Source organism: Aphis gossypii, chromosome 2 (assembly GCF_020184175.1).
Source record: "Aphis gossypii isolate Hap1 chromosome 2, ASM2018417v2, whole genome shotgun sequence".
NCBI classification, from domain to species: domain Eukaryota; kingdom Metazoa; phylum Arthropoda; class Insecta; order Hemiptera; family Aphididae; genus Aphis; species Aphis gossypii.
In genome coordinates, this window is record NC_065531.1 from 86,168,722 (window position 1) to 86,185,295 (window position 16,574).

Consider the following 16,574-nt stretch of genomic DNA (forward strand, 5'->3'; position numbering starts at 1 on the left):
TAGATATTAAATTCGATTGTAAAAGGCGACATAACAAAATGTTATTGTATCCGTCCTACTTTTTATTCACAGTTCGCTCTGTTTTATAGGTTTATCAATGACTGCTTACCATACCGGACGTGAATTGTTATCCGAAGGTAATATTGTTTTGCCTGCTACTTGGACGAATTCCCTCCAAAAATTATTGGAGGGAACTCAAGTAAACGTATACCCGCCATAACTATTATACACCCTCGAATTCCCTCCAAAATTATTGGAGGGAACTCGTGCAGTCGTGCAGCATCTGTACAAGGAACAGGTTAGAATACAAATATTATCTTTGGAGAATTCACGCGTTCCATTTAGGCATATTGATATTTTAGTATTTCAAAATAATATTCCAACATTTTTACAATTATAACATAATATATACTATTTAAAATAAAATAAAAATTCTGTTATGTTAAATATTTGCTAAGAATATAAAAAAAATATATCATTAAACAATAATGTATAAATTATAAGTGTATTATTGTAACAAGATTATTATACTTATACATTTATATAAATAGGTATTTTGATAAAAACCATAAATATTTAAATATAATATATTATTAAAAAAAAAATAAAAATATTATGAATATTAATAACAATATTTTTCTTAACATTTTTGTTTAGTATGTTTCTTGTTCTTTTTATTAACTTGATATTTTTTTATATTTTTTATAAGGTCATCTATTACAGAAGTTGTTTTCAATTAACTTTAATAATTAATAAAAAAAAATATAACATAATGACGATATGAGGCCTCCACTGCAGCAGAATACGTATACTTCGTTATAACCATAAGATATGTTATACTAAATGTATCAAATAGGTATATCGTATATATTATAAGATATAAGATATATGGTCACTTTATCATTATATTTTTAGCCTCCTTTTAGTATTATCTAGAATAGTTGAATATTTTTAAATCCTAATGAAAAGTTTATTTTTATATTAGAAATGTAAGTATTTGTAGAATGGGACATTTAAGATAAAATGCGAAGGACTAGATTGAAATCTTCGGAATCGATTGTAGGTATCGGAAATTTTGACGTGTGCGTATATTGGATGCTGTAAGACCAAATGGGTCCTAACAAAATATAGTTTATACAGCATTTTATATAGTTGGTACTTGGTAGGTATAGTTTTATATTATACTTGACGACTTGACGTTATAAGATCAAGTGGTAATAAAGGCGGAGCTGGTCATTGAGTAAGCGTTATACTCTATTTTTTAAAATTAGGTCGTATAAGTAAGTCATCGATTGATGTTCATCCCAAAATAATATACGCATTAGACATTGGGTAGGGGTTGATTTTTGAGGAAGATCTGAAGGTATGCTCCCGCCCTTCTGAGTGAAAAGGTATACAACATTTGTATTTTGTAAGAAATATAAAATATGTACCTATAGTAAATAAAAAACGCATGTTCATCATAAACATTTTCGTTCCCGATAAAAAAATTCATCATAACTAAATGACTATATGTAAATTTTAAAAGTGTCAAGTTCATTAATCGACGATTGGATAGACTTTTTATTGATTCTGATCGCATTCTATTGGATGCACAGATTATATACTTATCAGAATTACCAATCACAAGATTCTGTTCACTATTTACGATTTTCATAATTTCTGCAGTTAATTATTATTTACTTTTATACTTATTATGTACAAATAACTAATATCGGTGTATAAATTACCGCCAACATATAAATAGTAGTAATAAATACACTATAAGACACATTTAAATAGCAATATAACCTTATATTATTCAACTGCAGGCATATACATCAAAATTGATCAAATATACCATTATAGTAAGTATACATCTAACACAAATAATATATAATATACATGTGCCATGGTGGTTGTACCTACCATGTACCTACTCATATATAATATATGTGTGTGTATTATATATATATAGTTTATTTATTTTATGATAGACGATTTCAAGATCTAACGAGACAACATTTAAAAACTTCAAACAAGTATTGGAAAAGTTTAAAATATAGCTGTTTATAGATAAGTTATGTATACCTAATATTATATAAATTCATACAAAAGCAATGACACACGAAAATTCGTTTAAGTATTATATAAATACCGATATACTATGCGTATATACCTATAGTATACTATAGTCGTGCAACAATGCACAACACTTAATTTTATTTAACGCTTTCAAGGGGTTGTTTAGTTTAATATTGTTACAAACAATGCACCATCACGAAGTGTCATACATATAATATAATAATATTTATAATATGTATTTAATTTTATGAAAAATTTAGGGTATTTGTGACGTTGTTAACAAATTAAAAATGTACGAGCACGTAGCAATTATTTATTTATATATTTCCAACGGATATCTATTTGTTTTTGAAACCTGCAAATATTGCATTTATATATATAAATATATAATATATCATTATTGATTATAATATCATACTAGTTTAAAATTTATAATATTTTACCTGTGCGACTAGATGCGCAATATATTATTGATTTTATATAATATAGAATACACAGCTAAAATGAAAAATACAATAAAACAGAACTAAATTTAATTTTCAAAATATTAACTGTATATTCGTTTTGTTTCAATATTTAATTATGTTGGTAAATCGTGTGCAATATTATAATAACGCGTATAGATGAGACACTTACATAATATATAATTTGCAATGAAGTTGTCAATCGTATAATTTTTTTTTTTATATATATAATAATTAATATACATTTACCATTGATTGCATTTTAACATCATTTTATGCATTATATATCTATACTTATATATAAGCTGGTGTCCGCACGTTTAACGCGTACGCTCGTATCACTCGGTCACGCCCACTTTTCGACTGCAAATTACGTTTTTGAATTGTTCATCTTATATTGGAGTACCATATATTACAACAGACATGCGTATATATTATTTATATTCATGCATTGTCCTGCATATACCTATACAATAAAACATCGCTTTTTATTACATTATATACGAAATTTAAAATATCTATTAGGCATGTATTATATTCCTACCTATATATACCTATCACGCGCATCCATCATCTATACAGCAATTTGTAATATATATAATTTAATAATAAGCCTGTAGGTACCTGCTGCTGTTAGGTATCATACAAAACATAATTCATAGGTGTGTAATACCAACATATATATTATTAGGCCATTGTTACACTCACATAAACGGCAGTAATCCTAACTCTTTCCCAAATACTCAACCTAAGAATTTATTAAAATCTGTACATAATATGCATATAGACTGTATTATAATCAATACTTATCATATGTGTGCAAAAAATATGACGTACCTACCTATACAGTCATCGTATAAATGATCACGATAAATCTCAGACACGCCTAACGATGACTGCAATATTTATACTATGCAGTGGCGACGGACTTTATTGCTACTGCGAAAACCGCCACAACGCGAGGGGGTGGTGTTTATATTAATTTTTTTTTTCAAAATTCTCATCGCATTTTTTTTGTATACGTCAACCGATCGGTATTTAGAGACACGTACGGTTTCTCGTAGTTCTTTAATTCACATGCATATAGGTACCTATATCAGTCACCAACCTCTCGGCGCGTTTGTACATATTTCGCACGGGGCGACAACAATATATGCGTGATTCGCGTTTATTATGTACGTCATTGTTATTTCGACGGTGCAAACACTTTTCCATGTATCTTTTTAAAATATAAACAACCATATCATTGTCCTCCTGTTTATTAAATAAAAACAAACAGCGAACTGTTCGACGACATTTTAATTAATATATATATAATAAATAATAATAATTATACTGCTGATGCAGAGAATTATATTATATAGACTAGGTGAATGAGTATAGAACGGACGGGTGAATAAGAAAAAAAAACAAAAATTTGCTTACGCGAGATCGTGGCGAAAAGGACGAGAAAAAAAATGTATTTCGGCGGCGGCTGTGGTGCGGATTTCGCGAAAGACGTCCATTTTGTTAGTCGCGCGTGGCCGGTGACGTCACGGCGCGCATTCACCAACCTACACAGGGCCCCAACGTTGGCCGCGCCACCGCTATCTTGGCGACGGCTGCACACACACGCGCGCACATACACACACATACACACGTACACACACGTGTGTGCGGCGCGCGCACAATAATATATATATATATACATAAATATATTATATTTTATAATACGTATATGACGGGACAAGCAGTGCTGCCTCGTTTCGCACATTATTATCGCGTGCGTGCGAGTTTTAAAAAAATCAACGATAAAGAAAATTAACAATACAATAACGGATCGAGCAGATACATATTATACAATATACGTATTTTATATTATATTATTGTCGTATAAAATGTATTGTGACAAAAACGAATAGTTATGCACATATATGTAAAATATGTAACGAATAAAATTCGATAATACATTTATTAAAATTTAAAATATAAAAAAGCAATATCGTCGCAATCGTCGCATAGGTACCTGCATATGATTACATCAGGCCGACTGTATATAGAATCGGAGAAAAATATATGCGGTCTCGGGCCGTCGGGCGGGCCAGTGATACTACAGGTGTATCTACACTTTTGTATAAAAACGCGTGGAAAACGGTATAATACGGGACCCGCTGCTGCGCCGAAGGGTAAAATATTGTTGGATATTAAATTTTTTATTATATGGGTAGGTAGGAGAAGTGTTAAAGCAGATATCGTCGTCACCGTTATTGCCGTTGCCGACACGGACACCGCACACGTCGGACTGCCGCACGGTGTTGCAAAAACTATAAAACCCATCGTATACGGCCGCAACGTGTGTTTAATATAATATAATATAATATATATTACGTGTGGACGGAAATTATCGGTCGGTATGCGACTCGTCTCGAAAGACGGCGACCCGCGCCATAGCAAAACTATATAAGTTCACCTATACAGAGCCCCCGGGCCCGCCGGACTCCTAAATCGTGCCCCTGGAGTCGTGAACCTCGCGCCAGCCGTTCGCGAAAAAAAGTACAATAATGAACGGAAAAAAAAAAAATTCCCCGAAAATATATAATAATAATATAATATACACGACGAGTGTTCCGAAAAAAATACATACAGCACATATTATATAAGTATAACATGTATAGCGCGATTCTTGTTTTGCACGCGTGCGTTTAAAATAAACGCGGCTTGTGCACAATTATTATCATGTATTTGAACACTGCCAATGCTATAGGTAACACATCGATGTACACGACAATAAACATCGAAATCGTTGCAAATAATAAACTACAAAAATCGTATACACATCACGAGATGATGTATATAAGTATTGGTATACCTATATACTTATATAATATATGATAATAGGTATAGGTATATTAATTGTCATTATCGCGATTTTATGGATGAATATAATGATGTCGAGACGAACGGTAATATATGGTGTAGTGTGTAGGTTAGTAATAATAACATAAAATATTATAATTTTTTATATCAACTATTTGGTACATAATGTATAAACGTATATTTGCCTACGAGAGAGAAAAAAAGAAACGATTTGGCGGTGACACGGACCAACCACAATAATGTAGGTATGTATGTGCATATAGTATATATGCGTATATAACAATAATGTACCTAATACATTCGAAGTCGCAGTATAAAATCATCGTGAACGGTATATTTTTCAAGGTTTCCACACCGCAGGAAAACGGTATAACACTATGTTATTGCGGTCTACTGGTGCTGCTATCTGACGGTATATTGTAAGTTATGATCGAGCCCGTTTTTGCGGTACACGTATTGCAATACCATAATATTACCGGTACAATAGGCACATGTATGCATATATACCTATATGGCCGTGTAGAACTACTGGAGTGGATTCATGAAAATACGGTGCGTTTCCATTAACACGTATCCGCAGCAGGACAAAATATGACGTTTTGCGAGTTGACATAGATTTATATATTTATGTGTAAGTCACGGTACACGGGGACACCGACGCTTATTGAAATATGCTTTTAGAGTACCTATATTATTTTTGTATGGTACATAGATAGCTACTCAAACGTATATTTTCTAAATGATCAAAAATGACAATATCATTGTTTTACTATGATCAAATCAAGTAGATAGGTATATTTATATTTTTTCGAAACTATAAGTTACCAGTTACCACCACTTATATAAATTTATACTATCTAACTTGACTGTCCAGGAAATAACGAACAAGCATAGAAAATAACACTATTTATGTGTATCTCACTTCATAGTAAACATAGTAAATCAGTATCAATGAAATACTTCTCTTGCTTGATGAACTCATATGGGTAATTGGATACACTGCTTGGAATATTTTAAAACGTGGTTCAAACTATATGCTTTCTAAATTTTTTTGAAATCTCTAAGAACAATTTCTGAAATTTTTAGTCAAAATCAGTCAAGTAGTTTTTAAATATATAAAATACAAACATTTATTTATATATACCTATATGTCATATGCATATAAATTAAAAATATCTTTAATTTCTGTCACTATATAATGATCACCCTGAACGGTATTTATAAGAAATATATTTTATTTTCATGACGCAAAACAAATTTTAACCAATATAAGTTTAAAAACAATCCGTTAACATTCAAGGAATATGTGTAAAAATTGTGGTATCGTATTATAAGTAATACCGGAAATTTATGAGTTACGACCACTAACCAGTAACCAATGTAGAGTCGTACGTATATTATATAATATACTAATATACTAAGTATAGTTATATTTATATATGCATATTACAATTCTGCTTCATAAAAAATATGTGCTCACTGCTCAAATAGGTTTTGAGAGATCTATTGAAGTTTTACGTTTATGTACAATATATTTAATGCAAAAAATACAATAATTATTAACTATATTGGAATCCCATGGAATCTAAAGTCCCTAAGGACCGGAAGAGGTGGAGTTTTGGGGGTTTAAACCCTTTCACCACCATTGTTCATTTTTTTGAGTATAAACTATAATCGAGTATAAATTATTTCACCACACAAATTTTTATGTATAGGTATATATAAGTAGGCATATAAAAAGATGTAAAGTTAACTATATATATAGGTACACCTGCACAAAAATATATTATGTATTTATATTATATTATAATAGCATGAAATGCTTCTGTTAATAACCGTAATAATAACCTTTTTTGCCTGAACCCCTTCTTACACCTTTACGAAATCCTGCAGCGCACGTGTTTGTCCCGTATTATTTCTTTCATTTTTGAAAACAAAATCTAGAAATTAATTAAAAATATAATAAATAATCATACTTCCTAATGTAAGGTTGAAATACATAGCTATATGCGTAACTGATAAAATTATTGAGAACTACGGAGTGTCTGAGCATAACATTTTATCTTACCTACATAAACATTTGTTTCAATAATTTTCATCTGTTACAATAAACTATAATAAAATATGGGTCTATATTTATACGCAATAATTGCAATATACCAATTGTTGATACAAATAGTTACTAGGTACCTATATAGATACGATATAATATAATATTAAAACATTTAAACATTGAGAAATACAAATTAAATAATTTATTCACAATTATTTGTTGAACAATAAAAATAATGCATTACCTATATCGATTGCTGGTCAGTAATAAATTGATGTTATGGAACTTACGCGACTCATCCAAATTTAAATATTAAGTTATTTGTACACTACTGCAGTTTTTACCAATTGCTGCAGCCTTAGGTTTTATAATTTTGAATATTTTGAAATAGTTTAAAGAAATAATGTATTTATTTATGGTTTCACAAATTTTGATATTGCAGTTCTTAAAATGTATGTTATTATTTAAAGAATAAAATGTATTGTATAAAAAAGCTTTGAAATTTAAAAAAATAAAATAAAAACAATATTAATAGTAAAAACTGCATTAGAAATGAATAAAAAGTTTAAAATTTACTTTATCTGTATAGTTCATTGTTGACTAGATAATATTGTTAATTAAACGGTATTTTTTTGTTTCTCTTGTTTTTATAGATAATAAGATAAATAATACTCAATTTTAAAATTTAAACTTAAATTTTTTTCTTTTTAGACGTTTATTAAAAACTTCGGCTCCCGTATCTATTGCTGGATAATTTCTCCACAACCCACAGCAAAAACGCAATTTAATACAGTTAAACCGCTCCCGTTCTGCTTATATATGGACGCCGGCTTGCACTAACGAGCAACAGCGTATAATAGTACTGCAATAGGTATATTGATAATAACAACAACAATAATAATAATTATATTATAAAAACGTATATCTTTCGGTTTTCCGCACATCATATACAATGGTCACGTGCCCTAGGTCGTGGACAACGGTGACGGTGAACCCTCTCCAGTAGGCGTCGACTAGGCGTGCGCTGTATATATATATATATATATATATATTATAATACGTATGTATATTACACCGAAAAGTGGAAAAATCGATTGCTCAGTCTTTCCTGTGCGGAAACCCTTCCAGTTACCCGTTCGCCACTTACGTGTATTTAATTGTTCTGACCGAATTCAGAATTTCTTTATAATATACCACTTATACAAATATTTACATAAATGAATATCAGTGTTTATTTACGTAGATAGCACACATAATATCAAACTACTGCTGCTAAAATTTCGATTATGTAATATATATTAAAATAAATAGGTACGATTTTTTATGTGTGGTGGTGATGAGCTTTGATGAAATAAATAGAGTAAAGTTATCGTTTGAAAAAATGTAAAAAAAAAATGTTATACTCAATTCTACTATTACTGCAGAAACGCATATATACGATACAATATATAATAACATTATAATAAACATATGATGTGAACATGTTACACGCCATTGCATAGTAAGGCATCTTCGGTTGACTGTTTTCTATACCTACTTCACCTATGCACCAACAACATTATATAAAAGATTTTGTTTTGGATTAATTCAGCCCCGTCATACTATATTTATATCGATCAATATGCTATAATAGCCATGTAGTAGGTAAATTCGATAAATTAACATGATATAGTGGTCGACGAAGTATTATGTGGTTTCGTCTTCTATATAAATTGTTATAAATTATTATAGATGTGTAAAGGGTTAGGTTAATGCTAATGAAAGATTGTTCATTATTTTAATGTTTTTATCCGCATCAGAATAATAAGAATATAATATGATATAGATATCTGATATACACATAGATAAATAAATGATCAGTTATTATTTTATAAAATCTTCCATAAAACCCCAATGACTAACTATACAAGTTTATAAACTCTTATTTTTTTATAATTTTTATAATAGTACAAGATAATCCCACAACTAATTCAGCTTTTTATCCTAACATACATGTACCTATAAATGTCTAAAATAGACACTTACCTATACAAATTTACAATTAACGAAAAAAAACATTTTAATTCGTATTTGAGATAAGTACAATATACATATTATACGAGTATGTACTGGGGATGATGTAAGATGTAAAATTAAAATCTAAATGAACACGGTGCTTTGACATTTAAGATGTTAAGGGTAAGATGTCCTACGTGGCTACATATATATAGAAAAGTACGCGTATACGTGAGATAGGTATAGGATAGGTACATACATGATATATACTCATCATATATTTTTTACTAAATACAACAATACTACCTATAGCCACCTAGGCATAACATTTTATTTTTAGAAAAAAACTTTATTATGCCGCTACAGTTATTAATTAATTATTATTTAGGTTTGTCGTTTAAAGATTTTCTAATAAATTATCGTATTTATTAAACTGAAATAAATATACCTAAAAATAAGTTAATTTCAACCATTTATCATGTTGAACTATATTATAGACAATATACTATATACTAATTACTGCCTGTTATTGGTATGTAGTTTGTATTAAAACTTACAATAAATTAATGGAGTGTGATTTCTTATATAATCATAATTATTATAGTCCAGTTTTTATAATTCCATGCAACCTATGTAGGTATTTTCTTTAAATAACCCTTCAAAAGTTACTAAATATTAAACAAACTGCATATAATATTGTACTGTGTACATGGTGATTTTTTAAGCATGCTTAACGCCTTTAATAATACATTTTATTCAAATTTTGATTCTTGTAATTTTCAATAGTATATTTAATATGCTTAATTTTTTTATACTAATTTAAAAAGTTTGCTAGTAGTGATGAAAATTTCATTTTTTTTTTTTTAATAAAACCACCTTTTATATTGAAGATAGTTAAACAATTTTATGTTACATATTGTTAACTAAATCAAATTTTGAAGTATAGCAATACCTGAGATATTAATGTATAATCTAAATCAAAGATAAAAGTCAAAGAATATTTTTACAAAATATAAAATATAGATATAATATTTGAATATTTTAAAACTTAAATTAATTAATATTTAATGACTTACTACAATATTTAATTATCATAGCTCCAATATAATCCATACTTTTTAAACTTATAATATCATAATATGATAGGCCTAATATTATATAATAATATAATATTATGGGCCTATTGGCTATTATATATCCTTAGTACACCTTAGTATTCTCAGTAAATCTTAAATGGTTTAAAAATCAAAGAATTAGGAAATATAAATATGTATATATTTAAAAATTCCAAAAATTAGAATTTAAATAAATTTGTTATCACGAAAAAATAAAGGTGAGAAAATACTGAACAGTGAGAATAATGAATACTCGGCGAATCAACCTGTACCTATATACTTAAATTATTATCAATGATTAACGAGCAAAACGAGATTGGACTTATACAGACAACACGTATATAATATCAGGCGTTGGTGAATAGGGAAAACGTTGGGGAAAAATGTATGTACCTATGTCCTATATAATAATACAAGCAATGTATGTTCATCGCCATGAATTTCTTCTTTCATATTTTTAACATTTTATAATAGTTATATAGAAATGCCAGAGAGATGGATTACAGTAGAGAGTTATTAAAGTAAACATATTGTATAGTTAAAATAGTAACGCATGATATATCGATATGTTATACTATGTATACACAATATATACTTATGCATACTAACAAATCACACATTTGATGTTCGCAATTCAATGAATGAGAGTTCAAAGTATGAAACGTTAATGATCTTGTTGATCTAAACACTAACATTTAAAGTAGTTATTTATGTGGTGATATTTGCTGTCATTGATACAATTTAATGGAATTTAAAGAATTGTAAGTATTTGACTTGTCGGAGGAGATTACCATTATATATCACTGCTATCACACCCATTTGTGTCTATCTTATTATTCTTGTTAGCTATATAATATGTATCCATGGTACTATATCAACTATTTTATTTAAATAAGGATATTATGGTTTGGTTAATGTGTGTATATTAAATTTCATATAAACACGGTACTTCATTACAAATATTTAGATAATCAATGTCAAATTAATGAATTCCAAATTATGTGTATTTGGTATTCTTTTTATACCTAATAAATTAAAACATTATTCCTATCGCTTATCGTTTATAAATTATAATAAATAGTTATTAAATGATGTACAACTTGTAATTAGATAATAAAGATAAATGTTATATATATATCATATTGTTTGAATACAATTATTTGCAAGAATAATATTATATATTTTGTGATAATGTCATTAAACTGTTTACTATGACTTGAATATTCTATTGTTAAAATGTATGAGTATAATTATTAATAATGTTTGTCTAAAACATTAATATCAATAAAAATACTCCCAATATAATGTAGATTCTGCAGTGTTGATATTGAATAATGTAAATCAATCAAATGAACAAATATAATTGTAATTTGTATCAGGTTAAAATTAATAAATATGTAAAGTAGTTTTAAAAGAAATTACTTTAACCTATAAATTATAATTCTACGTATCTACTTCTGTTCTCTACCACTACACTGGTCTAGGTTATGGCCGTGGATTTAGTGAGGGAGGAGCGATCGGGGCGACCAACCATTGGCTGTGTTTTATTATAATTGACTGATGATTTTATATTATCATATATATTATTTACATTATCTTCAATAAAAAAAATTAATAACGTTTATGACTGTTGTCCAAATTAAAAAATATATAATTTCAATCCATTTCAGTTTATATTTATTATTTTAATATATCATGCCATAATGCCATATGCACATCAGCCATTAGTGTTAAAATATTGAAGTGAAGAAATTCAGAAGAATTAATATTATTCATTCAAAAGTTTAAAATTGTATTAATTATTTATTTTACAGCAGTATGTTATAGGTTAGGTTAGGTTAACAGAATATAAATATTATTTTTCATGCACATTTTACCGTTTTTTAGTTGTATTAAATAGGTAGTATATTTATAGGTAAATTTATATATACAAAATAACTCCTATTAAACTGTTAACCATTACTGTTAAAAATATTAAATTAATTTATTCCATTTGCTTAGTAAAATAGTTTATTTTGTTAAAAAATTATACTTATAGTACCTACCTATATATATATACAGCAATTATTGTATTACTTTTTTAATTACTAATAATGATAATCTGTTTTCCTAAAAATAAACATAATAAAAATTGATGTTTGCTTACGGTTTTTTACAGATTTGTATATGATTATTTTTGAAATATTTCTTAAATTCTTTTCGGATTTTCTTTCCAATTATGGATCCTGATTATAGTCCACGATAAGAGAATTGTAGCACTAATATTTTTGAGTTTCATTGCTATTCCAAATAAATGTCCTCTAAAAATAATATAAAACACACATTATTGAAAAGTCAATAACTTAATATTAAAATTAATAAATGATAATAATATATAATAATAATTAAATTAAAATAAAATGTACCTAATTGATTTAAAAATTAAATAAAATTAAAATTATGTTTAAGGGATTTAAAATGGTTGTTAAATAATGTAGCTGTTATATTATAATAATACATTTTGTCATCACTGAAAAGTCTATGTTTATTCAATTGTATAATATTAATTTAATTAAAAACAAATTATGTACATTCCACAATGTATTTTATACCTTAATATCTAATATTCTCAAAAGTAATTTATTTAAATTTAAATGTATTAAAATTAGACGACCATCAAGTTTGACATTCAATTAACTTTTATAGATACCATACTAGTGTTTTGCGAAGAATTTGCTCACTATTTTATGAAAATAAATGGTCATAATGTAATGGAAAAGGGCTGTATAAAATTTAAATAGTCGTATAACTTGTATAAACCATCGAATCACCCATATACATATTACATTAAGATAAATCTATGTTTATTAATTGAAAATAAATACATATTCATAAAATACTGAATACTATTAGTAAATATTATTATTATTTAAAAAGGTTTAAGTAGATACTACGCATTATTGTATACATATAAAGTATACAACACATAATATACCTAATATATAAGTATACATAAGTGTCCAAGGACAACCAAAGTAGATTTTTTTATTTTCTCGCTATAATGCTTGGTTTATTTTTAGTTATAACACCAACATATTTTATGGACCCACTCGCAGTATAAGCCCACCATCACACACTATATGACGATCCTACAATAACGTGAATAACGCCTGGTTCTACTTATAAATTGCAACCATATAGACTCTATAGGAAAAATGTTAACGAGCTCTCTTTTGAAACCAGAAAATCTTACTACCTAAAACGAAATTTTTTCTTCGATGACTTATAATTTTAAAATAAATAAACAAATTGAATAAACTGCATAACATATTATAATTTATAATATAAATTATAGTGCACGCATGACACCACTGCGCGGTCGATAAATGATAACCAAATATATATAATATATATATATAACTACGCATATAAATTTTAAGTACAAAACACAACATATATTGTTAGATTCTGGATACACGACAGTATAATATTTTCTATTTAATATTAAAATCTAGTAAACTGTTTGAAATATATTCATATGTGCCACTACGTTTTCTGGGAAAGACGGAAAACAAAATAAAAATATCATCACACCAAAGATTAGTGAGTGATCCATCATTAGCTGGGAATAGTTTAATTGAGGCGTTTATAAGGAGAATTATCCGTTTCTATCAATTTACGTGTTAATTACTTAATTTAGTCAAAAATTTCTTTAAATAATTCAATATAAATAATTATTAATTACAAACATAGAATGTATTAAATAGAAACTGCACGTTATAATATGATTTTGATAAATTTAGTCAAAATAACTGCACAACATTATGAATTGCAATTTTGTAATAAATTGTTAAACTTTTTGCACAGTTAATAGTTAACCATATAATTTTTATTTCATAAAACTTCATAGGATATGCAAAATACTAAGGGAATAAATAAATGTAACAATCATTGTGTAAATCCATGTACTATATCATAAATCATTTTTAAACAAAAATTGTAGACATTTTGAATATGAAATATTTCTAACTACGGACGATTTTTCAACTTTAAAAACTTAGATTTTCTTATGCGAAAAAATAATTACAGTAGAATTTAGATAAAAATGAACTAAACTAATATTAATAAAAGTATTTTAGAAGTTTTTTTTTTATTAAAAATATTGAAAATATTTCAAAGTGTATACGAATATAATTCAATTAATAATTGTGTTGATATTTTAATTTTAGAAGTTACAGAAGTGAATGATTCAATAATATCATATGTAGGTACGTCATAAATACCAATTAGGTTATTTAGTAATTTAAAAAGTCTGCTGTCTGATTTGGAGTACCTATAGACCTTCAAATAGAAGAAATCTTTCATATCGAATCTGAATTATTAGTATTTAATCAATACCACAAATATAGGTTTTATGAGACCCCTGCATACTTGTATTTAATATTATTATCATTTATCATAGACAAAGCTTGTTTTACACTATTGTTACTATATATGGCACATAGTAACCATCAGCTAGCTCAAAAACTAAGCTCTTTTTTGCTACATTGTGATTTTAACACTATATTTCCAATCAAAAAACAATTTTTACTTAATATAAGAAAAAAAAATTTTTTTCAAAATGATCTAATAACAATATTAAAATAACACAAACAATTATAAAACATCTAAATAAGATTTGAAAGATCTTTTATAATTTTCATAGTTAAAAGTGATTTTTTCTTTAAACCCTGCATTAATGACATTATTTTTTATTTACCTTTTAACTTAAATTGTTGACTTTCAATTATTTACTCTTTAGATGTCTATAAATTTTATGAGCGCTATATTTTTGAAACGAGAACGTATAAACGGTGCTGTTCACCACACCTCCTTTCCCAGCTATTAATTGCGCCGGGTTGCAGTAGTATTGTATTTGACGAATATACTTTGAAATGAATGATATTTTTAAGTCAAACGTCAAGATCCTGTCTTAATTTGACGCAATTTTGAAATTTCTGATTTCCAAGAAGTTTATTTTAACTTTTTTTGCTCAAAGGATTATGAAAATGTCTATTTTATTTAAATAAGGAAATTCAAGGAAACGATAATCAAACTTTTTCAATTTTGATGCGGATTAGGCCATTTTTGAATACCATTTATATGCGTGGCTGCAGGGTTGGAATTGTTAACATAATATTATATACCTACAGATACTGTAACATATGCCACAATATAAATTATGTACAAATGTTGAAAAAACGTTTTGTGCAACACGAGAACAAATTGCCAGCGACCTTCCCCGAAACGGCAGAGCACATCATCAATGTGGCACGTGATAATATAATATTATAATATGTTATAAATAAATATTGTAATAATAATATGCTGCCGTAAAAACATAAGCCATGACACGACTTGTTTTTATTTTCTGCGTTATCTGCAGATTCTTCAAGGTTGTGCTGCATGCGCGCTCCGTCAGTTCGTGGCAGTTCAATATTATTATTATTATAATGCGTATACATCTATGATATACACAATATTATATGTATCATTAATATTATATAATAGTGTTTCCCGGAACGGCCGGAACTATAAAAATCATGGGTATGTCAGTGCGGCTGTTATCACGACAACGGAAATGACGTCATGTTCGAATAACTCCCGCGGGGGCCAAAAGGCCGCACACATTGTACCGCCGCCGTCGTTCAGGTCGTCGAAATATTATATTAAACATATTATAATAATGTAACTACATTGAAAAAACACATTCGGCACACGTTTTGTACAAGCGATCGGGAACATACTATTTATGTTTTACTATAATAATAATATTAAATTTGAACTAGCTGTCCTTTTTCCCAAAACCAATAGAAATACATAAAACGATGCTATATATTACAGTTATTTTAATATTTGTAATATACCTTAATAGTATAATATTGATCTTTTATATGTTTGTATTAATAAAAGTGTACACATCCAAAAACCTGACGAAATTATATGTAATTATCTTAGTTGAACACATTTTGGACAACCATAAAAAACAACAGGTGTAGTAGCCTTCGC

At 27.7% G+C, this 16,574-nt stretch overlaps 1 protein-coding gene across 5 annotated transcripts in view; it reads right to left on the reverse strand.

Annotated features, from left to right (window-relative positions):
* Window positions 1–2,688: 2,688 nt before the first annotated feature.
* LOC114119020 (zinc transporter ZIP11) overlaps window positions 2,689–16,574 on the reverse strand; it is a 70,901-nt gene continuing 57,015 nt past the window's right edge. For 2 of the 5 annotated variants that reach the window (XR_007603752.1, XR_007603750.1), the window contains 2 exons: window positions 12,694–12,847; window positions 2,689–2,994 (listed from right to left, as the gene is read on the reverse strand). The gene's annotated coding sequence lies outside the window, so the exon portion shown is untranslated. Of the gene's footprint in view, window positions 2,995–7,232; window positions 7,325–12,693; window positions 12,848–16,574 lie in introns of all 5 variants that reach the window. The other 3 variants (XR_007603753.1, XM_050199443.1, XR_007603751.1) reach the window with 2 other exon arrangements.